Below are 25875 nucleotides of genomic sequence, written 5' to 3'. Positions count from 1 at the left end.
AAGAGAGGAACAACGAGAAAGGGAAAAGAAATATCAAACCATTACCGATGCAATAAAAGAGAAAAAAGAAAAAGATGATCTATTAGAACAAAAGACAAAGGAGTGGTTGAAAAAGCAAAAATACAATCAAATGGTTGCTCGCTTTAGGCCAAGAGTATACAGTACACCAGATCGTAAACAAATTCCCTTCGATAACGAAGATGAAGTGGAAACTGAAAACGTTCAGAACAAATCAATCAGACAGTTGGTGGACTCAAATGTAATCAATTTGGGCAGTGTTGGTGCGAGATACTTACCTCGTGCAAGTGATTCACAGTTTGGTATTTATTATGATGTGACGAGTGAACGTTTGAAAATTGGATCAGAACCAATCACCTTTAATTACGATGATATAGTGATGTCAGGTAAAAGTTTTGTCGGCAGTGAAGGTCTTTGGAAACTCTTGACGAATAAATGTTTTGTTAAGTCTGATGAGTACACATCTGACGATTGGAATTCATACAAGGAAATTCTGTTGACATCCAACTCGTTGTATCAAAAGAACGATCCCTCGACTAGACGACCGAAATCAAGTCAGGGTCAAAAGTGGAAACAGATGATCAAACCCATTTGGGATGAGATGAATAAATCCGCAACCCCAACTACATCAACACCCACAGAGACAGTTGGGTCTGGGTTGAAACGGTACGATGACAAAACACCAATCGAATATCGGTACATAAAGGATTTAAACGAACTGATCAGTCGGCTCAATTTCATACACGCTGAGGAGGCTGCTGGAAACAATAACTTTCACAACGAGAAACTGTCAGTCGTGAAATTCATATACGACCGCATGCAGGAGCTAATCGAACGACCAAACGGATTGAAGTATCTCATACGCTGTCTGTCAGCGTTACCTGAACACGCTATTCAAGGATCGGGGTTGTTGAACAACTTAATCAATAGTTTACCGTTTGAGCTACACGCTCCACGTAATTGGAATCTTGATACGTACAATTATTGCGGACCTGGTACGAAGCTATCTGATCGCCTGGTGGTGACAAAGGAGTCAACCCCTTAGACGAGGCGTGCAAGAAACATGACATATGGTATCGGGATCATAGGCGTGCCGAAGACCGATGGGTGGCAGATAAGAAATTGCAAGACGCTGCTTGGAATAGGGTCACGTCTTCTGACGCCGATCTAAACGAACGCGCTGTCGCACTCGGTACGACTGGTGCAATGTGGATGAAGCGCAAACTCGGTCTCGGGCTAGGAACGTCTGTATGTATATAAGTGGGAGAAAGAGTACAACATGGAAAACGCATGGCGATTCTTTCTCGGGAAGCGAAAGCACCTAAGGGCGTTCTCACAGACGAGTTCGTTATGAAGTACGCTAAGGAGCTCGACTGGGGTCTCCTATCCGAAAACTACGATTTCAGCATCGACATGTTACGCACGTATTTCCATCGTGTAAACTGGTATGCCATACTGAAAAAGACAAAGTTCGATGAGAGCTTCCTCCGGGAAATGGCTATCAACTTTAACGAGTGCTGGTATGTGGTCAGCAAATATCAAACACTGTCTGAATCATTCATACACGATTTTGCAGGCAACGTAGATTGGTACTACATCATAAAGTATCAAAACGTGTCCAAGGAATTCCTTGAAGAACACGAACATAATCACGGATTTAATACACGGCTCCTGAGTTCGCTACTGAGCATGAGGCCTAAAGAGTAAAATCGTAATGTTAACATAGTATATTTTTTTCAGCCTATATTAAGTAACCAACACAAATGGATGCTACATACAATCAGTTTTCAAGCGGTGTGGTGAAGAGCGAATACCGCTCTGTCATGCCGGTGTCTGAACTCAATTTCAACACTCCAAATAATTACACGGTTTTCAAACTCGATCACGGTGACACGTTTTACGATTCAGGAATACAATTTCACATTTGTGGTAAAGTCGTCAAGAAATCTGACGGGGCTGCTTATGCCGATAAAACAAACATTAAACTCATCGACAATTTCGTACCGTTTCTGTTTACTCGAATTGAACTCAAGAAACACAACACCACAATTGACACTGTCGACTATCCTGGTGTCACAAGCACGGTCAAGGGAATCCTCAACTATTCCAGTTCGAACAAGAACTCTTTAGCAAACTGTGGTTTCGTATCCACGTTCACTGGTGGAGGTAATTTTGAAGTAATCGGTACCCTTGCACACCTCGGTCTCGGCTTCTTCGATCATCTACGGTATCCTATGTACAAGGGCGGATTCGAAGTCGTATTCACCCGTGCTGAAGATAACGATGCACTATTCGTTTGGAAAGGATCAGCCGCAACAGACACAATACCAGAGGATGGAAAAGTCGAAATCAAATCTTTCGTTCTCCGAGTTCCGTTAGTCGAGTATACGGCCACCAGCAAGATTCAATTGATCGATTCAAGAATGACTATCCGCTGTTGGTGATAGACACTCATCTCCACCCAATGAGCACAGATCGCTCGAGAAGTGACATCCAGATTGAGTTAGATTTCGTAAATGCTATCGCGACCGCGCAAGCCGATGCCGGAACAACAGCATACGTAGTTGTGGTCTCTGAAACTGGATTCAGTTTTGACATTTTAAGAAACATCATTAGACAACTGTAAACAATTTCTAGGAAATTACTGTAAGAAAATAAAAACAAAAAAAAAATATTATTTTTGCCTCAGAGTGATGAGACAAGGGTTGAGTTTGTCCCCATAAGGTCTATATTCAACCCCAGCACAGGACAAACATACATACTCCATGTGGGGGGTTGGAGAACACCTCCGGATTTTGTGGGGAGGTTTTCCCATAAGAGCCCATATTGGATCCCGAAGTAGGACGCACATATATATACTACTAGGGAAGGTGGTGGTGGGTCTTCGTAACCTCCCGATTTTGACTCCCATAAGGGTCAATATTGGATCCCTGAGTAGGACGAACATATATACTCTACTGGCTGGAAGGGAGGGAGCTTGAAAATGGGCAAATCTCTAGTCTACTGGGGAATTTTCCAGAAACGACTTTTCGATGAGTGGAAGAGTAAACAGATGAGAATCCCTGGTCTGTCGGGGTTGATCCAGAACCGGCTTTTCCCTACTACTAGCATAGACGATTTGGCATTTGACAATATTGTTTGGGTTAAAGTCTTATACATTACTGCACTTTTTTGAAGACCCAGCACCATCCGGGCGTGTAATATTATATAATATATAACACATACAGGGCGAGTTTTAATTGTCCCCCCCCCAACTTTTTTCTACATTTTTTCAAATATCAATCCCAGACCACTTCCAAACATTGTTGGGTAGTAAGTACTTCATTTTGACAAGGTGGTCATTTCCGGCCGCCATCTTGGATCCGCCATATTGGATGCAAAATTTTTTTTTCAAATGTAAAGGTGGGGTTGTGACCCATTATTTCGAACTAAATTTTTACCCTGATTACAATGCCGCAAACCGTTTTTAAAAATCTTGATTCATTCTAAAGTTGCGAGGGCTTTTTAAAACTTTATTTTTAGCCCATTTTAACATTGTGCATTTACAAACTAAGACCATAATCCCAAAATAGTGCTAGATAATGATAAGTATACACTACCAGTAATTGTCCACCTATTTTCACTTGGTTATGACTGATGTATTTTTTTCGGCCGCCATCTTGGATCCGCCATTTTGAAATGTGATAAATTATTTTAAATATGAAGGGGGTGTTGTGACCCATCATTTCGAACTACTTTTTTAAGCTAAACTCAATGCCGCAATCCATTTTTTGTTATCAAGTTTTATTTATGAAATATTGAATTTTTTTTTGTAAAAAATGTCAATATTTCAAAATCAAAAAATGAAAATGAAAAACGGATTATGGAATTAAGTTCAGCTTAAAAAAGTAGTTCGAAATGATGGGTCACAACACCCCCTTCATATTTAAAATAATTTATCACATTTCAAAATGGCGGATCCAAGATGGCGGCCGAAAAAAATACATCAGTCATAACCAAGTGAAAATAGGTGGACAATTACTGGTAGTGTATACTTATCATTATCTAGCACTATTTTGGGATTATGGTCTTAGTTTGTAAATGCACAATGTTAAAATGGGCTAAAAATAAAGTTTTAAAAAGCCCTCGCAACTTTAGAATGAATCAAGATTTTTAAAAACGGTTTGCGGCATTGTAATCAGGGTAAAAATGTAGTTTGAAATAATGGGTCACAACCCCACCTTTACATTTGAAAAAAAAATTTTGCATCCAATATGGCGGATCCAAGATGGCGGCCGGAAATGACCACCTTGTCAAAATGAAGTACTTACTACCCAACAATGTTTGAAAGTGGTCTGGGATTGATATTTGAAAAAATGTAGAAACAAGTTGGGGGGGGGGACAATTAAAACTCACCCTGTATAATATATAACACATATATAATTATATACTATTATATATGTGGTACTCTTGTCCGCACTGGGGCAGTGGCAGTGATGGAGGGGTCAGCTCGCTCGGTACTCTTGTACGCACTGGGGCAGTGGCAGTGACGCAGTGAATCAGCTCGCTCGGTACTCTTGTCCGCCCTGGGGCAGTGGCAGTGATGGAGGGGTCAGCTCGCTCGGTACTCTTGTACGCACTGGGACAGTGGCAGTGACGCAGTGAATCAGCTCGCTCGGTACTCTTGTCCGCCCTGGGGCAGTGGCAGTGATGGAGGGGTCAGCCCGCGCGGTACTCTTGCCCGCACTGGGGCAGTGGCAGTGATGTGGGGGTCAGCCCATGTGGTACTCTTGTCCGCACTGGGGCAGTGGCAGTGATGAAGGGGTCAGCTCGCTCGGTACTCTTGTACGCACTGGGGCAGTGGCAGTGACGCAGTGAATCAGCTCGCTCGGTACTCTTGTTCGCACTGGGGCAGTGGCAGTGATGGAGGGGTCAGCTCGCTCGGTACTCTTGTACGCACTGGGGCAGTGGCAGTGACGCAGTGAATCAGCTCGCTCGGTACTCTTGTCCGCACTGGGACAGTGGCAGTGACGGAGGGGTCAGCCCGCGTGGTACTCATGTCCGCCCTGGGGCAGTGGCAGTGATGGAGGGGTCAGCCCGCGCGGTACTCTTGTCCGCACTGGGGCAGTGGCAGTGATGGAGGGGTCAGCCCGCGCGGTACTCTTGTCCGCACTGGGGCAGTGGCAGTGACGGAGGGGTCAGCCCGCGCGGTACTCATGTCCGCACTGGGGCAGTGGCAGTGACGGAGGGGTCAGCCCGCGCGGTACTCATGTCCGCACTGGGGCAGTGGCAGTGATGGAGGGGTCAGCCCGCGCGGTACTCTTGTACGCACTGGGGCAGTGGCAGTGACGGAGGGGTCAGCCCGCGCGGTACTCTTGTCCGCACTGGGGCAGTGGCAGTGACGGAGGGGTCAGCCCGCGCGGTACTCTTGTCCGCACTGGGGCAGTGGCAGTGATGGAGGGGTCAGCCCGCGCGGTACTCTTGTCCGCACTGGGGCAGTGGCAGTGACGGAGGGGTCAGCCCGCGCGGTACTCATGTCCGCACTGGGGCAGTGGCAGTGACGGAGGGGTCAGCCCGCGCGGTACTCATGTCCGCACTGGGGCAGTGGCAGTGATGGAGGGGTCAGCCCGCGCGGTACTCATGTCCGCACTGGGGCAGTGGCAGTGACGGAGGGGTCAGCCCGCGCGGTACTCTTGTCCGCACTGGGGCAGTGGCAGTGATGGAGGGGTCAGCCCGCGCGGTACTCTTGTCCGCACTGGGGCAGTGGCAGTGATGGAGGGGTCAGCCCGCGCGGTACTCTTGTACGCACTGGGGCAGTGGCAGTGACGGAGGAGTCAGCCCGCGCGGTACTCTTGTCCACACTGGGGCAGTGGCAGTGACGGAGGGGTCAGCCCGCGCGGTACTCTTGTCCACACTGGGGCAGTGGCAGTGACGGAGGGGTCAGCCCGCGCGGTACTCATGTCCGCCCTGGGGCAGTGGCAGTGATGGAGGGGTCAGCCCGCGCGGTACTCTTGTCCACACTGGGGCAGTGGCAGTGATGGAGGGGTCAGCCCGCGCGGTACTCTTGTCCACACTGGGGCAGTGGCAGTGATGGAGGGGTCAGCCCGCGCGGTACTCTTGTCCACACTGGGACAGTGGCAGTGATGGAGGGGTCAGCCCGCGCGGTACTCATGTCCGCCCTGGGGCAGTGGCAGTGATGGAGGGGTCAGCCCGCGCGGTACTCTTGTCCACACTGGGGCAGTGGCAGTGACGGAGGGGTCAGCCCGCGCGGTACTCATGTCCGCCCTGGGGCAGTGGCAGTGATGGAGGGGTCAGCCCGCGCGGTACTCTTGTCCACACTGGGGCAGTGGCAGTGATGGAGGGGTCAGCCCGCGCGGTACTCTTGTCCACACTGGGGCAGTGGCAGTGATGGAGGGGTCAGCCCGCGCGGTACTCTTGTCCACACTGGGGCAGTGGCAGTGATGGAGGGGTCAGCCCGCGCGGTACTCTTGTCCACACTGGGACAGTGGCAGTGATGGAGGGGTCAGCCCGCGCGGTACTCTTGTCCGCACTGGGGAACCGCAGGGGGCTCACGCTTGCGTGGGTTCGTGGCCTGGGCGACCACGCGGACCCTAGCTCTCCCAGAGGGGAGGTAACTGCCCGGTGTCAGACCCGGCACTTCAGGTAGACCACAGTTATGGACGACTGGTAAGCGCCAGCCCCTTAGGGGGAGCCTCCAGTGACATTCCCTCCATTCAGGGTGGGGGGGGGTGTTTAGCTCTCAGTGACGCCGTTAATTCCGCCTCTCCTCAACTACCTGTAACTGTGGTTGTGACTGAGTCCTACCTGTTGTGTTCGACTGACATTTTGTGAGGCATATCCTCGACTTTGGAAGTAGCCTCGTCCTGGGAGGTGAAATACCTAGCCCCCAGAGGGGAGGTAAATGCTCCGTGTTGGTATCGGCATTTTCAAGTTGGCCACAGACATGGTCGACTGGGCATCGGGTCCCAGTGACATTCCTTTATCCAGGATGGAGGGGTGTTTAGCTCTAGGAGAGATGGAAGTACATCATAATCTCTAACCTACCTGTGTCTGTGGTACTTTGGGCTTCGGCCTGCTTGTGGTGTGCGACCAGCATTCAGTGGGCAAATCCTCGACTTTGGAAGTAACCTTTCCTGGAGGTGAAAACGGGCAAGTACCCGCAGCTCACGGGGACACTCAAGGGCAACGTAACTTTCCGCAGTGTGAGGGCAACGGTTTGTAGGTACTTATGCAAACCTATCCCTGTCTCTGAGCACGGACGGTATGGTTATCTTGAGTGTGGGGGGTTCTTCCCGGAACCTCAATTGAGTTAAGGGTGTCGCCACCTCTGGTGGATAGGTTCATCCGGGTGGGTCCCACTTCTATACCTGCCTCCTTTTGGGAAACCCTGATGGCCTGGCAGTGATGTTGGGTCTGACGGGCAAACGAAGTAGATCGGGTGCTGGGTCCGAGCCCGCCAGGGGTATCTGGGGATCTATCGCTCTGGATATCTCTGGTTCCCAGCAATGGGTCAGGCCTCGATCGGGCAGCGGTGTAAATGGGAGGTTGGGGTTCCCCCCGTCAGCGTGCTGATGGTCCCCTTCCTCCTGGCTATTGATGGCGGGTTCTGCCTGTCAGGGATGAGATAGGTCCCGCCCGAGTGTTGCTTGCACTAAATGCGTCGGGGCGCTCTACTATGGACCTCTAGGTTCCGACCTAGTGGAACCCAGGTGGAGTGACGCTTAAACAAGCAGCCGGAATCCCTGGTTAGGATTGAGGGGCAACCCTCTTTCCGAAGGGTCTGCTTCGGCAGCCGGCGAGCCTGATGACCTTAAGTCATCCGCCCATGATGTGCTAAAGGTTGATGCGTAAGCTTCGGCCTACATCATGGGGCCCGGGTATGTCCTGAAGGATAGGTACCGGGTAAGCAGTCAGGGGGCTTCGGCTCTCATGACAACAAATCTAAATCTAAATCTGTCCGCACTGGGGCAGTGGCAGTGATGGAGGGGTCAGCCCGCGCGGTACTCTTGTACGCACTGGGGCAGTGGCAGTGACGGAGGAGTCAGCCCGCGCGGTACTCTTGTCCACACTGGGGCAGTGGCAGTGACGGAGGGGTCAGCCCGCGCGGTACTCATGTCCGCCCTGGGGCAGTGGCAGTGATGGAGGGGTCAGCCCGCGCGGTACTCTTGTCCACACTGGGGCAGTGGCAGTGATGGAGGGGTCAGCCCGCGCGGTACTCTTGTCCACACTGGGGCAGTGGCAGTGATGTGGGGGGTCAGCCCGCGCGGTACTCATGTCCGCCCTGGGGCAGTGGCAGTGATGGAGGGGTCAGCCCGCGCGGTACTCATGTCCGCCCTGGGGCAGTGGCAGTGATGGAGGGGTCAGCCCGCGCGGTACTCTTGTCCACACTGGGGCAGTGGCAGTGATGGAGGGGTCAGCCCGCGCGGTACTCATGTCCGCCCTGGGGCAGTGGCAGTGATGGAGGGGTCAGCCCGCGCGGTACTCTTGTCCGCCCTGGGGCAGTGGCAGTGATGGAGGGGTCAGCCCGCGCGGTACTCATGTCCGCCCTGGGGCAGTGGCAGTGATGGAGGGGTCAGCCCGCGCGGTACTCTTGTCCGCCCTGGGGCAGTGGCAGTGATGGAGGGGTCAGCCCGCGCGGTACTCATGTCCGCCCTGGGGCAGTGGCAGTGATGGAGGGGTCAGCCCGCGCGGTACTCATGTCCGCCCTGGGGCAGTGGCAGTGATGGAGGGGTCAGCCCGCGCGGTACTCTTGTCCGCCCTGGGGCAGTGGCAGTGATGGAGGGGTCAGCCCGCGCGGTACTCATGTCCGCCCTGGGGCAGTGGCAGTGATGGAGGGGTCAGCCCGCGCGGTACTCTTGTCCGCCCTGGGGCAGTGGCAGTGATGGAGGGGTCAGCCCGCGCGGTACTCATGTCCGCCCTGGGGCAGTGGCAGTGATGGAGGGGTCAGCCCGCGCGGTACTCTTGTCCGCCCTGGGGCAGTGGCAGTGATGGAGGGGTCAGCCCGCGCGGTACTCATGTCCGCCCTGGGGCAGTGGCAGTGATGGAGGGGTCAGCCCGCGCGGTACTCTTGTCCACACTGGGGCAGTGGCAGTGAAGGAGGGGTCAGCCCGCGCGGTACTCATGTCCGCCCTGGGGCAGTGGCAGTGATGGAGGGGTCAGCCCGCGCGGTACTCTTGTCCACACTGGGGCAGTGGCAGTGACGGAGGAGTCAGCTCGCTCGGTACTCTTGTACGCACTGGGACAGTGGCAGTGACGCAGTGAATCAGCTCGCTCGGTACTCTTGTCCGCCCTGGGGCAGTGGCAGTGATGGAGGGGTCAGCCCGCGCGGTACTCTTGCCCGCACTGGGGCAGTGGCAGTGATGTGGGGGTCAGCCCATGTGGTACTCTTGTCCGCACTGGGGCAGTGGCAGTGATGAAGGGGTCAGCTCGCTCGGTACTCTTGTACGCACTGGGGCAGTGGCAGTGACGCAGTGAATCAGCTCGCTCGGTACTCTTGTTCGCACTGGGGCAGTGGCAGTGATGGAGGGGTCAGCTCGCTCGGTACTCTTGTACGCACTGGGGCAGTGGCAGTGACGCAGTGAATCAGCTCGCTCGGTACTCTTGTCCGCCCTGGGGCAGTGGCAGTGATGGAGGGGTCAGCTCGCTCGGTACTCTTGTACGCACTGGGACAGTGGCAGTGACGCAGTGAATCAGCTCGCTCGGTACTCTTGTCCGCCCTGGGGCAGTGGCAGTGATGGAGGGGTCAGCCCGCGCGGTACTCTTGCCCGCACTGGGGCAGTGGCAGTGATGTGGGGGTCAGCCCATGTGGTACTCTTGTCCGCACTGGGGCAGTGGCAGTGATGAAGGGGTCAGCTCGCTCGGTACTCTTGTACGCACTGGGGCAGTGGCAGTGACGCAGTGAATCAGCTCGCTCGGTACTCTTGTTCGCACTGGGGCAGTGGCAGTGATGGAGGGGTCAGCTCGCTCGGTACTCTTGTACGCACTGGGGCAGTGGCAGTGACGCAGTGAATCAGCTCGCTCGGTACTCTTGTCCGCACTGGGACAGTGGCAGTGACGGAGGGGTCAGCCCGCGTGGTACTCATGTCCGCCCTGGGGCAGTGGCAGTGATGGAGGGGTCAGCCCGCGCGGTACTCTTGTCCGCACTGGGGCAGTGGCAGTGATGGAGGGGTCAGCCCGCGCGGTACTCTTGTCCGCACTGGGGCAGTGGCAGTGACGGAGGGGTCAGCCCGCGCGGTACTCATGTCCGCACTGGGGCAGTGGCAGTGACGGAGGGGTCAGCCCGCGCGGTACTCATGTCCGCACTGGGGCAGTGGCAGTGATGGAGGGGTCAGCCCGCGCGGTACTCTTGTACGCACTGGGGCAGTGGCAGTGACGGAGGGGTCAGCCCGCGCGGTACTCTTGTCCGCACTGGGGCAGTGGCAGTGACGGAGGGGTCAGCCCGCGCGGTACTCTTGTCCGCACTGGGGCAGTGGCAGTGATGGAGGGGTCAGCCCGCGCGGTACTCTTGTCCGCACTGGGGCAGTGGCAGTGACGGAGGGGTCAGCCCGCGCGGTACTCATGTCCGCACTGGGGCAGTGGCAGTGACGGAGGGGTCAGCCCGCGCGGTACTCATGTCCGCACTGGGGCAGTGGCAGTGATGGAGGGGTCAGCCCGCGCGGTACTCATGTCCGCACTGGGGCAGTGGCAGTGACGGAGGGGTCAGCCCGCGCGGTACTCTTGTCCGCACTGGGGCAGTGGCAGTGATGGAGGGGTCAGCCCGCGCGGTACTCTTGTCCGCACTGGGGCAGTGGCAGTGATGGAGGGGTCAGCCCGCGCGGTACTCTTGTACGCACTGGGGCAGTGGCAGTGACGGAGGAGTCAGCCCGCGCGGTACTCTTGTCCACACTGGGGCAGTGGCAGTGACGGAGGGGTCAGCCCGCGCGGTACTCTTGTCCACACTGGGGCAGTGGCAGTGACGGAGGGGTCAGCCCGCGCGGTACTCATGTCCGCCCTGGGGCAGTGGCAGTGATGGAGGGGTCAGCCCGCGCGGTACTCTTGTCCCCACTGGGGCAGTGGCAGTGATGGAGGGGTCAGCCCGCGCGGTACTCTTGTCCACACTGGGGCAGTGGCAGTGATGGAGGGGTCAGCCCGCGCGGTACTCTTGTCCACACTGGGACAGTGGCAGTGATGGAGGGGTCAGCCCGCGCGGTACTCATGTCCGCCCTGGGGCAGTGGCAGTGATGGAGGGGTCAGCCCGCGCGGTACTCTTGTCCACACTGGGGCAGTGGCAGTGACGGAGGGGTCAGCCCGCGCGGTACTCATGTCCGCCCTGGGGCAGTGGCAGTGATGGAGGGGTCAGCCCGCGCGGTACTCTTGTCCACACTGGGGCAGTGGCAGTGATGGAGGGGTCAGCCCGCGCGGTACTCTTGTCCACACTGGGGCAGTGGCAGTGATGGAGGGGTCAGCCCGCGCGGTACTCTTGTCCACACTGGGGCAGTGGCAGTGATGGAGGGGTCAGCCCGCGCGGTACTCTTGTCCACACTGGGACAGTGGCAGTGATGGAGGGGTCAGCCCGCGCGGTACTCTTGTCCGCACTGGGGAACCGCAGGGGGCTCACGCTTGCGTGGGTTCGTGGCCTGGGCGACCACGCGGACCCTAGCTCTCCCAGAGGGGAGGTAACTGCCCGGTGTCAGACCCGGCACTTCAGGTAGACCACAGTTATGGACGACTGGTAAGCGCCAGCCCCTTAGGGGGAGCCTCCAGTGACATTCCCTCCATTCAGGGTGGGGGGGGGTGTTTAGCTCTCAGTGACGCCGTTAATTCCGCCTCTCCTCAACTACCTGTAACTGTGGTTGTGACTGAGTCCTACCTGTTGTGTTCGACTGACATTTTGTGAGGCATATCCTCGACTTTGGAAGTAGCCTCGTCCTGGGAGGTGAAATACCTAGCCCCCAGAGGGGAGGTAAATGCTCCGTGTTGGTATCGGCATTTTCAAGTTGGCCACAGACATGGTCGACTGGGCATCGGGTCCCAGTGACATTCCTTTATCCAGGATGGAGGGGTGTTTAGCTCTAGGAGAGATGGAAGTACATCATAATCTCTAACCTACCTGTGTCTGTGGTACTTTGGGCTTCGGCCTGCTTGTGGTGTGCGACCAGCATTCAGTGGGCAAATCCTCGACTTTGGAAGTAACCTTTCCTGGAGGTGAAAACGGGCAAGTACCCGCAGCTCACGGGGACACTCAAGGGCAACGTAACTTTCCGCAGTGTGAGGGCAACGGTTTGTAGGTACTTATGCAAACCTATCCCTGTCTCTGAGCACGGACGGTATGGTTATCTTGAGTGTGGGGGGTTCTTCCCGGAACCTCAATTGAGTTAAGGGTGTCGCCACCTCTGGTGGATAGGTTCATCCGGGTGGGTCCCACTTCTATACCTGCCTCCTTTTGGGAAACCCTGATGGCCTGGCAGTGATGTTGGGTCTGACGGGCAAACGAAGTAGATCGGGTGCTGGGTCCGAGCCCGCCAGGGGTATCTGGGGATCTATCGCTCTGGATATCTCTGGTTCCCAGCAATGGGTCAGGCCTCGATCGGGCAGCGGTGTAAATGGGAGGTTGGGGTTCCCCCCGTCAGCGTGCTGATGGTCCCCTTCCTCCTGGCTATTGATGGCGGGTTCTGCCTGTCAGGGATGAGATAGGTCCCGCCCGAGTGTTGCTTGCACTAAATGCGTCGGGGCGCTCTACTATGGACCTCTAGGTTCCGACCTAGTGGAACCCAGGTGGAGTGACGCTTAAACAAGCAGCCGGAATCCCTGGTTAGGATTGAGGGGCAACCCTCTTTCCGAAGGGTCTGCTTCGGCAGCCGGCGAGCCTGATGACCTTAAGTCATCCGCCCATGATGTGCTAAAGGTTGATGCGTAAGCTTCGGCCTACATCATGGGGCCCGGGTATGTCCTGAAGGATAGGTACCGGGTAAGCAGTCAGGGGGCTTCGGCTCTCATGACAACAAATCTAAATCTAAATCTGTCCGCACTGGGGCAGTGGCAGTGATGGAGGGGTCAGCCCGCGCGGTACTCTTGTACGCACTGGGGCAGTGGCAGTGACGGAGGAGTCAGCCCGCGCGGTACTCTTGTCCACACTGGGGCAGTGGCAGTGACGGAGGGGTCAGCCCGCGCGGTACTCATGTCCGCCCTGGGGCAGTGGCAGTGATGGAGGGGTCAGCCCGCGCGGTACTCTTGTCCACACTGGGGCAGTGGCAGTGATGGAGGGGTCAGCCCGCGCGGTACTCTTGTCCACACTGGGGCAGTGGCAGTGATGTGGGGGGTCAGCCCGCGCGGTACTCATGTCCGCCCTGGGGCAGTGGCAGTGATGGAGGGGTCAGCCCGCGCGGTACTCATGTCCGCCCTGGGGCAGTGGCAGTGATGGAGGGGTCAGCCCGCGCGGTACTCTTGTCCACACTGGGGCAGTGGCAGTGATGGAGGGGTCAGCCCGCGCGGTACTCATGTCCGCCCTGGGGCAGTGGCAGTGATGGAGGGGTCAGCCCGCGCGGTACTCTTGTCCGCCCTGGGGCAGTGGCAGTGATGGAGGGGTCAGCCCGCGCGGTACTCATGTCCGCCCTGGGGCAGTGGCAGTGATGGAGGGGTCAGCCCGCGCGGTACTCTTGTCCGCCCTGGGGCAGTGGCAGTGATGGAGGGGTCAGCCCGCGCGGTACTCATGTCCGCCCTGGGGCAGTGGCAGTGATGGAGGGGTCAGCCCGCGCGGTACTCATGTCCGCCCTGGGGCAGTGGCAGTGATGGAGGGGTCAGCCCGCGCGGTACTCTTGTCCGCCCTGGGGCAGTGGCAGTGATGGAGGGGTCAGCCCGCGCGGTACTCATGTCCGCCCTGGGGCAGTGGCAGTGATGGAGGGGTCAGCCCGCGCGGTACTCTTGTCCGCCCTGGGGCAGTGGCAGTGATGGAGGGGTCAGCCCGCGCGGTACTCATGTCCGCCCTGGGGCAGTGGCAGTGATGGAGGGGTCAGCCCGCGCGGTACTCTTGTCCGCCCTGGGGCAGTGGCAGTGATGGAGGGGTCAGCCCGCGCGGTACTCATGTCCGCCCTGGGGCAGTGGCAGTGATGGAGGGGTCAGCCCGCGCGGTACTCTTGTCCACACTGGGGCAGTGGCAGTGATGGAGGGGTCAGCCCGCGCGGTACTCATGTCCGCCCTGGGGCAGTGGCAGTGATGGAGGGGTCAGCCCGCGCGGTACTCTTGTCCACACTGGGGCAGTGGCAGTGATGTGGGGGGTCAGCCCGCGCGGTACTCATGTCCGCCCTGGGGCAGTGGCAGTGATGGAGGGGTCAGCCCGCGCGGTACTCAAGTCCGCCCTGGGGCAGTGGCAGTGATGGAGGGGTCAGCCCGCGCGGCACTCTTGTCCGCACTGGGGCAGTGGCAGTGACGGAGGGGTCAGCCCGCGCGGTACTCTTGTCCACACTGGGGCAGTGGCAGTGACGGAGGGGTCAGCCCGCGCGGTACTCTTGTCCACACTGGGGCAGTGGCAGTGATGGAGGGGTCAGCCCGCGCGGTACTCTTGTCCACACTGGGGCAGTGGCAGTGACGGAGGGGTCAGCCCGCGCGGTACTCTTGTCCACACTGGGGCAGTGGCAGTGATGGAGGGGTCAGCCCGCGCGGTACTCTTGTCCACACTGGGGCAGTGGCAGTGACGGAGGGGTCAGCCCGCGCGGTACTCTTGTCCACACTGGGGCAGTGGCAGTGATGGAGGGGTCAGCCCGCGCGGTACTCTTGTCCGCACTGGGGCAGTGGCAGTGACGGAGGGGTCAGCCCGCGCGGTACTCTTGTACGCACTGGGGCAGTGGCAGTGATGGAGGGGTCAGCCCGCGCGGTACTCTTGTACGCACTGGGGCAGTGGCAGTGACGGAGGAGTCAGCCCGCGCGGTACTCTTGTACGCACTGGGGCAGTGGCAGTGATGGAGGGGTCAGCCCGCGCGGTACTCTTGTCCGCACTGGGGCAGTGGCAGTGACGGAGGGGTCAGCCCGCGCGGTACTCTTGTCCACACTGGGGCAGTGGCAGTGATGTGGGGGTCAGCCCATGTGGTACTCTTGTCCGCACTGGGGCAGTGGCAGTGATGTGGGGGTCAGCCCATGTGGTACTCTTGTCCGCACTGGGGCAGTGGCAGTGATGGAGGGGTCAGCCCGCGCGGTACTCTTGTCCACACTGGGGCAGTGGCAGTGACGGAGGGGTCAGCCCGCGCGGTACTCTTGTCCACACTGGGGCAGTGGCAGTGATGGAGGGGTCAGCCCGCGCGGTACTCTTGTCCACACTGGGGCAGTGGCAGTGATGGAGGGGTCAGCCCGCGCGGTACTCTTGTCCACACTGGGGCAGTGGCAGTGACGGAGGGGTCAGCCCGCGCGGTACTCTTGTCCACACTGGGGCAGTGGCAGTGACGGAGGGGTCAGCCCGCGCGGTACTCTTGTCCACACTGGGGCAGTGGCAGTGATGGAGGGGTCAGCCCGCGCGGTACTCTTGTCCACACTGGGGCAGTGGCAGTGACGGAGGGGTCAGCCCGCGCGGTACTCTTGTCCACACTGGGGCAGTGGCAGTGACGGAGGGGTCAGCCCGCGCGGTACTCTTGTCCACACTGGGGCAGTGGCAGTGATGGAGGGGTCAGCCCGCGCGGTACTCTTGTCCACACTGGGGCAGTGGCAGTGACGGAGGGGTCAGCCCGCGCGGTACTCTTGTCCACACTGGGGCAGTGGCAGTGATGGAGGGGTCAGCCCGCGCGGTACTCTTGTCCACACTGGGGCAGTGGCAGTGACGGAGGGGTCAGCCCGCGCGGTACTCTTGTCCACACTGGGGCAGTGGCAGTGACGGAGGGGTCAGCCCGCGCGGTACTCTTGTCCACACTGGGGCAGTGGCAGTGACGGAGGGGTCAGCCCGCGCGGTACTCTTGTCCACACTGGGGCAGTGGCAGTGATGGAGGGGTCAGCCCGCGCGGTACTCTTGTCCACACTGGGGCAGTGGCAGTGACGGAGGGGTCAGCCCGCGCCGTACTCTGGTCCGCACTGCCAGACAGACAGGTTTGGCCACTTTCCTTCGACTCTCGCTTTCTGCGACACTTGTCAATGAAAATACAGGAAGTCCTGAAATGTCCCGGGTATTTTACGTGGTTACAGTCAATACCTGCGGTTGACTTCTGTATCACAACTAGAGCGAGCATAGTCGGTGTTAATAAAAACAGGAGTGATTTCTGTTAGTGTATCTGTTTGTTGCGAGTGACTGCAACAACTATATACACCTACAAGACTGGGCTGCAATTTTATAAAAAGGTAGTTAATGAACATGACTAAGATTTAGGCCTAATAATTTAGGCCAGTTGACAATAGGCCACACGTAACTACAGTATAGGCAGACGGCAGGAGTAGGCGACCGACCACACGTCCCTAGGCAGACAGTAGACGACAGGCCACACGGGCCTAGATACCTACTTAGTTTGGTAGCCAGTATACGAGGCTACACACACGTACAGCAAGTGCTCTCTACTACGTGATACTACACCAAACACCCTGCCATTTATTTGTTGCCATTCTGGATCCACAAGAGAGAGTGGCTCAATTTCACTCGTGTAAAATATTGGTAATGTGAGATCGGTTGCATGGTTGGTTCTGAGAATGCAGACCCGGACATGTTATCTTCCCGATGAAAGTCGCTCGTTTACTTACCAAAGCGTAAGTAAATAATCACGCACCAGCGTAGTGTGATAAACCACGACACAACTATCGGGACACGTAAAATATGTTGTATTAAGAATAGACAGAGTCTTGTATCTGTTATATTACTGTATTAATGAGGACTAGAACCTTTTAAATTTTTATTTTCTCCCTCTATACCATAGTAGGCTATATAGAGAAAGTATTGTTTTCGTCAATATTTCGAGTTTTAAAAGTGGCTTTCGAAGTGATGCCTGTCTCTACGTGTGGATGTGTACAGAGCTACATACCACACCTTTGGCCCGATTTTGAAAAAAAAAATGGCATGCAGGTATTAATTTATGACATCTCCAGGTGGTTTTCCTTTATTTTTGAAATTTTTATTTTTAATGGCGATTTTACATAAAATATTGGAAAATAGAATTTTCTCGAAAATGGCCCGAACGATTTTGATAAACATTTAGTATGATTGTTATAATCATTTTAATTCTAAACACAATTGTTTTGCTCCCATTGCTATATAAATTATGGTTCAAAAGTTATTTTAACTTATTAATTATTTTTCCTTAAATAAAATGTAAAATCGGATTTTCGAAAATAGCCGGTTTTGATTAAAATTATTATGTTATTATCCTTATAATTCTAAACACAGTAGTTTCTGTTCAAAAGTTATTTCAAATTTTGTAATTTCCCCTATAAAATATCATAGGTATACCCACCGGCACCGGATAACGGTTGTTGACAAGCTAATGGGAGAAAGTATTGGTCAGATTGCTGATACCTTTTAGTGTGTATACTATGTAATAACTAAAGATATTTCGATGTACTTGTTTACGTTTTGAGTTATGTACTTTTTGTAAAGGTTTGTGACTTTTATGTCCATAAATTATACATCTACACTATTATGGTTAGCAAGAAAGTAGTTTCTTGAAGTTTTTTAAATGCCGTCGTAGATGTTTGTACAAGAAACTTGTTAGATATTACTTTAAAATAACTGTATGTGTCTGTTTCTGTAGCTGGTTTCTGTAACTCATTGAGGAATGAGCAAAAGCTCTGAGCCCGCTGCTGGAGCTGGTTTCAATTCCAATCCATAGCGCCTTATATTAGGCAACTATCGTTTCAGTAATGTGTATAGTCTTGTCAACACAGATGTAAAGTGTTACATTATCTTCTGGTACACAGTACTAGAAAAGTGTTCAAAGACCCGTCCCCCTCAAATTTATTGATTAGCTTTTTATTTGAATGGTAAAATAAATTCAACGCCAGTTAAATATAGCAGTAGAAACAGGGAATAATATACACGATGATGGAAAATTAAGTGGTATACTTGTCCTAGCACTTTAAAATCAATTGACCATTTTAACAATTTGCTCCCAAATGAATTCGGCTGGAAAGCATGGTTTTAAAAACATTCACCATGAGAGAAATAAACAACAATACGGCTATGTAGGTATCGGGCATCAAGACGTTTTAAGGCACTACCGCAACACAACCCATCTGCTTAAGGAATTTAATTGATCACAAACATTTGCCATGGACGTGTTATCGAACGCTGCAATGAGTTGGCATGTTGAACAGTATGTTTGCTAATTATGATTGGGATATAGTTGTGTTCTGAATCACCCCAGTCTCAAAGTTATTTAACACATGGCCCACACTATTATTTATCAGATCTACTTGCTATATAAATGTGTAATGTGTATATCACAGTGTCATTGTGGTTATAGTTTTCGTTTATAGTTTATAGTTAAAGACTGTAGATTTTTGATGGTTTGAAACTGGACCCAGCTGTCCCTGATCATTGGACTTTAAATCAATAATCCTGGATCATGAAACATCCAGGATTATTGGGACAACTGGACCCAGCTGTCCCTGATCATTGGACTTTAAATAAATAATCCTGGATCACGAAACATCCAGGATTATTGGGACAACTGGACCCAGCTGTCCCTGATCATTGGACTTTAAATAAATAATCCTGGATCACGAAACATCCAGGATTATTGGGACAACTGGAACCAGCTGTCCCTGATCATTGGACTTTAATGAAATAATCCTGGATCATGAAACATACAGGATTATTGGGACAACTGGACCCAGCTGTCCCTGATCATTGGACTTTAAATAAATAATCCTGGATCATGAAACATCCAGGATTATTGGGACAACTGGACCCAGCTGTCCCTGATCATTGGACTTTAAATAAATAATCCTGGATCACGAAACATCCAGGATTATTGGGACAACTGGACCCAGCTGTCCCTGATCATTGGACTTTAAATAAATAATCCTGGATCACGAAACATCCAGGATTATTGGGACAACTGGACCCAGCTGTCCCTGATCATTGGACTTTAAATAAATAATCCTGGATCACGAAACATCCAGGATTATTGGGACAACTGGAACCAGCTGTCCCTGATCATTGGACTTTAATGAAATAATCCTGGATCATGAAACATACAGGATTATTGGGACAACTGGACCCAGCTGTCCCTGATCATTGGACTTTAAATAAATAATCCTGGATCATGAAACATCCAGGATTATTGGGACAACTGGACCCAGCTGTCCCTGATCATTGGACTTTAAATAAATAATCCTGGATCACGAAACATCCAGGATTTTTGGGACAACTGGACCCAGCTGTCCCTGATCATTGGACTTTAAATAAATAATCCTGGATCATGAAACATCCAGGATTATTGGGACAACTGGACCCAGCTGTCCCTGATCATTGGACTTTAATTAAATAATCCTGGATTGAAATAGCGTAGTATGAAATAAACAATATTGCCAAATTTGAATAAAATATATCCATAAACAAGGAAACTACAACAGTTTATTTAAAAATAACATGGAAATTTAATAATAATAATTTAATAAAATTATCATAAATAAGTTATAGTGTGGATTAGGAATAGTTTTGCTGTGTATTGCTTTGTTTGGTTCTCCTTTGGAATAATAGTTTGGTATAAACAGAGAGTAGCTCACTTCAGCCTTTCACAAAGAGACTTTCATCTAGATGTCTTCTGTATGATGTAGGGATATCTATGTATCTGTATTTGTGTATACAGTATCGTGTAATGAGGTCAGTCAATTAATCAATTAACTGACCTAAACGTTTCCGTTTTTGTTGTATTTTACGGTTTGTCGTGTGTACACACAGAGTTTATGGTATGCATGGTGGTTTCAAGAATGTTCAAGGTCATTTGATCTAGTAAAAAATAGTTTGCTAGGTTCCTGAGGACCAAATCTTAGTACATTCCCGGTAAATAAAATTGCAACTTCTATTTCGAATAAAGATAGATAAACAATTATTATCTTTCGTTCTGCTCCTAGTACAGTAGTTTGTCGTGGCACTGTGTAATGACCCGCTACCTCAAGAAAGTAGACATTCCTGAATAGTTATTAATTAAACCCATTTAAAAGTCAAATCGTGGAAAATGGGAACTAGAGTCTTAGTTGACTTTATAATCAGAAAGCAGAAATGGAGCGAGATGAGAAGTGCAGTAAATTGTAAATCAGATGAGAAAATGTGGTTTGAGTAATATCTAGGGTGATTAACGAAGTCTTCCACTTCCGGGGTACTGAGAAATGTCAATGTATTAGTTCATTTAAAAATCATAGGTAGGACTTTTGTTGTAAGTTCCTCTCTTAAATTGGTTAATGTTGGTGCTCCTTTAGATTTGTGCCCCTCTAGCTACTTATTTAGCCTTTTCCCCGTAAAAGTCATCACCTTTTTATGAGACTGTGTAACTAAATCCACTACAAGCTCAGGCTCCATTGAACGGTGCAGTCATTGCAAGATAGGTTTATGATACTGGCCGTTGAATATTGTTCAGGTCTAGAATGTTGCTTTTGCAATCCTTCAACCAATTCGCGTGTTTTTGCCTGCTTCTCGTTTACGTAAATAATTATATGGGACATAACATGGAATGTAAACTACAGTTTATGGTGAAGGAATCTTATTAGAGGAAGAAACTGCAAATGTAACCATGGATTAAAGGTATACTCTTTAATATATGGTGTAGCCTTCTTCTCAAGAAATAGTGGGGTGGGTTAGCTAAAAATTATACCAACATATTTCACACCTGGCAACCAATGCGCCCCTTTAGATTGAGATAGTAGATGAGTAGGCGAGTCTAAAAAGTCCGGTACACAAATTTTTTTGGCACTCTATGGGGGTTTATGACGTAATCAATATGGCCGCCAAAGTTGTCTGACGCGCTCCTACATTTCCCTATATAACTCGGGTTCATATTTTAATACTGCCCTACATTTTAGTGATTATTAATCATGAAAAAATGAGCTTTCCGATGGTCTATTATACACCATTATTTAGATCCATAATACTATGAATATAATATGTATAATTTTATTAAACTTTTTATTTTTATTTAGATTTTTTGGGATCATTTTGCTAAGTATCATTGAATCCGTTATATGTAGCTGAAAACGTTTTACATACACGTTTTTGTCGGAGTATAACCTTTCTAACTTTCACATTTATAATATTAGTAAGATTAATGGTTTTTTATATTAAATTGAAATAATATAGCATTGTACACTCTTTCGTTTTTCATTCTTGTACTTAATTTTACTGTCACTGATTTTAAGACGAAAGTGAAAGTTTCATAGCCCTAAATAGCGCTATTACTTTTCAGACCCTATATAAATTGCATTGTCATAACGACTCAATGTGCACCGCTATATTGTTGACGCAAATTTTCAGCAAGTTTTGTATTCAAAATAGAAGTTATATAATACTGGAAAGGCTATACTCAGAAAAATACGTGTATATAAAAAGTTTTCAGCTACATACAACGGGTTCAATGATACTTAGCAAAATTATTCTAAAAAATCTAAATAAAAAACAAAAAGTTTAATAAAGTTATAAATATTCACAGTATTATGGATCTAAATAATGGTGTATAATATACCATCGGAAAGCTAATTTTTCCATGACTAATAATCACTAAAAATGTAGGGCAGTATTAAAATATGAACCCGAGTTATATAAAGAAATGTAGGAGCGCGTCAGACAACTTTGGCGGCCATATTGATTACGTCATAAACTCCCATAGAGTGCTAGACAAATTTGTGTACCGGACTTCTTAGACTCGTCAACTCATGTACTATCTGAATCTCAAAAGAAAAATATACGATAGATCGATGCCATCAGTATACTGTTGTGCTTACCTAACCAACAAAGCTATATTTCACGCTAAAAACTAATTCAACAGATCAGTTTTTGTATTTATTAGAGGCTAATTTAACTCATTCGAGCCATACATTCAATTAGAACTTTTTATAGGGGACTTTAGTAACACTAGAATGTATTGCCAGTTCTTAACTTTTACTGAGAGTGATTAACGACTCCAATGTTTTTAGCAATGTGTGTTTCGGATATAGGCTAATAGTATCATGTTTTATCTCTCGCATGTTGGATAAAATGTGAGAAGCTATTTTGTCGCAAATTTAGTTTTAGGTCTATTTAGAAACACTAACAACACATGCAAAATTAAAGCAAAAATTATGTTCTTAAATAACAAAACGGAGATTTGTTGGAATTGGAGTGTATGTGTGTTCGTTCAGTATACTTATGCAGTTTTTATCAGTTCTGATAAAACATTAACTTTGGAAATGTAACCGTGCTTTCTAATTTGATCTTGTGAACGGTACACATAAATCAAAACCTTCTTTACCGCTGTACGTAATATAGCGAGCAGTTGAAGTTTTTGGAATATAGCTGACCATTGCACTAGTGTAGGGAGCGGTGGTAGAGGAGGAGCGGAGTACGTAGCACCACCAGTACCAGTGCCGTCAGTCAGTAGTCAGTAGGTCCGCGCGCGCCGTCACGGCAGTCCGCAGTGCTGCAGTACACGCTGCTGTACAGTGCGAGTCGCGTGTATGTGCTCACTCTTGGGATAGTGTTAGGTTGTGACAGTGTAAGAATTATATTATTTATTTACGGAGGGAGAAGTATTGATTTACTCACTAGATATTTGCTTAAACAATGGTACAGTATTTATTAGTTTGTTTACATGGTGGCTATCTCTAATGCGCAAATGCTGTAATAATTGCAACAAAAGAAATTCTAGGTCGAGTAGATTATAATTTGTATGTTGTATAACTCGAGAGTAAAACGTAATGGTGGTGTAAACTGTTGTTTTTGTTTAATCAGTAATCACGGATGTATTGATGCTATAACACGTCTCGTGAGCTTGGAATCACAGTGACTTATTGTGAAATATTGTAAACAGTATTATTTGTCCAGATCATGTTTTGCAACGGTAAATATTTTAAAATTAATATATATTACAAAGAGTCAATATCCTACTGAGAGTATAAACTGATAGTACAAATCAAAAACTTATTGTCAAATGCTTTATTGGTGCTCAGTTTGCTCGTCAATAACATTCCAAAAAAACCTTTATCTTTGGAAATTTTAAGGTCTCTGTAAAACATTGACTTTCTTACACCGAAAATAATCAGTCATTAATCGATTACTACCGTATACAACGACAATAACAAATGATTGGGGTGGCGGTTGTGGTAAGGTCCACTGTTCAGTGCATCTCTCGGGTTTAACCTGTAAAGGACACAAGAGTCGTGAAATGGTGTTGTCATATATGCAGTATTTTAAGCAGGCTGGTACAGTGAACTAAATGTTAACCTTTTTAATTCAGTGATATTTCAATGACGATGTTTTCAACCAACTTAATTGTACATTTTCATTGTAAAATACTTGCAAAAGTAAATTAAGCCAATTCCAACCTGATTCAACATTTTTTAGCAGGCAAATGTTGATTATTGATTATCTCCTTTTGATCAGGCGATGACGATTATAGAGACGGAGTTTAAAGGTGAAGCAAGTTGCATTATACTCGTATTCAAATTGAGTATTTTGCACAAGGTAGGCGTTTCAAGTCCCAAGATATTGTATGCAATTCTAGTGATGGAAATGAAAACTGACGTTTTTGTAACTAAATTAAATTTGTTACGAATAGATTTTAGTGTAATAATGTACCAAATAGGTTTCACTGCCGTATAGGCGATTATTATATTTGACACTGGAATGTATAACATTAAAACGTTTGTTGTTCTAATCAGTGGTGATACAGCAGTGCAATATACAGTATACAGCACAGACTAGAGGCTAGTCTTAAAACAGTTATAGTACAGCACTTGCAGGTGTAAACAACAAAACAAGATTTTTATTTATTTGTTTTCTACTCTTAGGCCTATATTCCGTGATAAGGATTCCGTCTTAGTTTTTCACATTCATTGTTATGATGACGATGTTTCTGTACACTTTAAGAAAACATTCATCAACATTATGATAATGATGGTATAATAAGAGCTGTACAAGTTGTATAATCATATTACTTTATCACATGCAAATTCATAACTTCATAATTAATTGAAGAACACATAACTCTATGGCAACAAATTAAATGTGTGTCTGGTTGTTTATTATTTAACGATGTTGCTGCGACTAGGAAACCATTAAATGCCTACCGAAATAACTAATTAAGCTGTCACTTTTTAAAGAGGGTAATTTAAGTAACACTAGAACGGATTGCTAGCTCCTAAAATTTAAGAGGGGTTGACGAATGCAATGTTTTAAGCAATGTAGAATTGTGTAAAATTTATCGGCGTGAATTAAAAAACTGCATTTAACTGAAAGTGACCCCCATAGTTATAAAACTGAAATTACAAAAGTGAAACTGGTACTATAATTGTACATTTAATAGGTCTGTTTGGCTTGTAGACAGAGACACACAGCAGAACTCGCTCCATTACTGTGACTGCCTCGGGGTGAACCAGTATCATACCTGTACGTGTACACCTTGGTGGGGGTGCACTGCATACACACAGCAGAACTCGCTCCATTACTGTGACTGCCTCGGGGTGAACCAGTATCATACCTGTACGTGTACACCTTGGTGGGGGTGCACTGCATACACACAGCAGAACTCGCTCCATTACTGTGACCGCCTCGGGGTGAACCAGTATCATACCTGTACGTGTACACCTTGTTGGGGGTGCACTGCATACACACGGCAGAACTCGCTCCATTACTGTGACCGCCTCGGGGCGAGCCAGTATCATAACTGTACGTGTACACCTTGGTGGGGGTGCACTGCATACACACAGCAGAACTCGCTCCATTACTGTGACCGCCTCGGGGTGAACCAGTATCATACCTGTACGTGTACACCTTGGTGGGGGTGCACTGCATACACACAGCAGAACTCGCTCCATTACTGTGACCGCTTCGGGGTGAACCAGTATCATACCTGTACGTGTACACCTTGGTGGGGATGCACTGCATACACACGGCAGAACTCGCTCCATTACTATGACCGCCTCGGGGTGAACCAGTATCATACCTGTACGTGTACACCTTGGTGGGGGTGCACTCCATACACACAGCAGAACTCGCTCCATTACTGTGACCGCCTCGGGGTGAACCAGTATCATACCTGTACGTGTACACCTTGGTGGGGGTGCACTGCATACACACATTAGAACTCGCTCCACTACTGTGACTGTCTCGGGGTGAGCCAGTATCATACCTGTACGTGTACACCTTGGTGGGGTTGCACTGCATACACACATCAGAACTCGCTCCATTACTGTGACTGCCTCGAGGTGAGCCAGTATCATACCTGTACGTGTACACCTTGGTGGGGGTGCGCTGCATACACACATCAGAACTTGCTCCATTACTGTGATCGCCTCTGGGCGAGCCAGTATCATACCTGTACGTGTACACCTTGTTGGGGGTGCACTGCATACACACGGCATAACTCGCTCCATTACTGTGACTGCCTCGAGGTGAGCCAGTATCATACCTGTACGTGTACACCTTGGTGGGGGTGCACTGCATACACACAGCAGAACTCGCTCCATTACTGAGCCAGTATCATACCTGTACGTGTACGCCTTGGTGGGGGTGCACTGCATACACACAGCAGAACTCGCTCCATTACTGAGCCAGTATCGTACCTGTACGTGTACACCTTGGTGGGGGTGCACTACATACACACAGCAGAACTCGCTCCATTACTGAGCCAGTATCGTACCTGTACGTGTACACCTTGGTGGGGGTGCACTGAATACACACAGCAGAACTCGCTCCATTACTGAGCCAGTATCGTACCTGTACGTGTA

General features: G+C 50.1%; 1 protein-coding gene across 4 annotated transcripts in view; it reads left to right on the top strand.

The window, feature by feature from the left end:
* LOC128983067 (rhotekin-like) overlaps positions 1-25875 on the top strand; it is a 194687-nt gene that overhangs the window by 27145 nt on the left and 141667 nt on the right. Inside the window, exon 1 of one of the 4 annotated variants that reach the window (XM_054402206.1) lies at positions 22546-22643. The exons of 1 other annotated variant lie outside the window; for it this stretch is intronic. The gene's annotated coding sequence lies outside the window, so the exon portion shown is untranslated. Of the gene's footprint in view, positions 1-22545; positions 22715-25875 lie in introns of those variants that run through there. 2 more of the 4 variants (XM_054402207.1, XM_054402208.1) reach the window with 2 other exon arrangements.

This window comes from Macrosteles quadrilineatus, unplaced genomic scaffold (assembly GCF_028750875.1).
Source record: "Macrosteles quadrilineatus isolate MER2022 unplaced genomic scaffold, UCM_ALF_1.0 Scaffold_1__1_contigs__length_201487025, whole genome shotgun sequence".
NCBI classification, from domain to species: domain Eukaryota; kingdom Metazoa; phylum Arthropoda; class Insecta; order Hemiptera; family Cicadellidae; genus Macrosteles; species Macrosteles quadrilineatus.
Note: the sequence above shows the minus strand (reverse complement) of the source record. Positions and strands in the feature narration are given on the sequence as shown.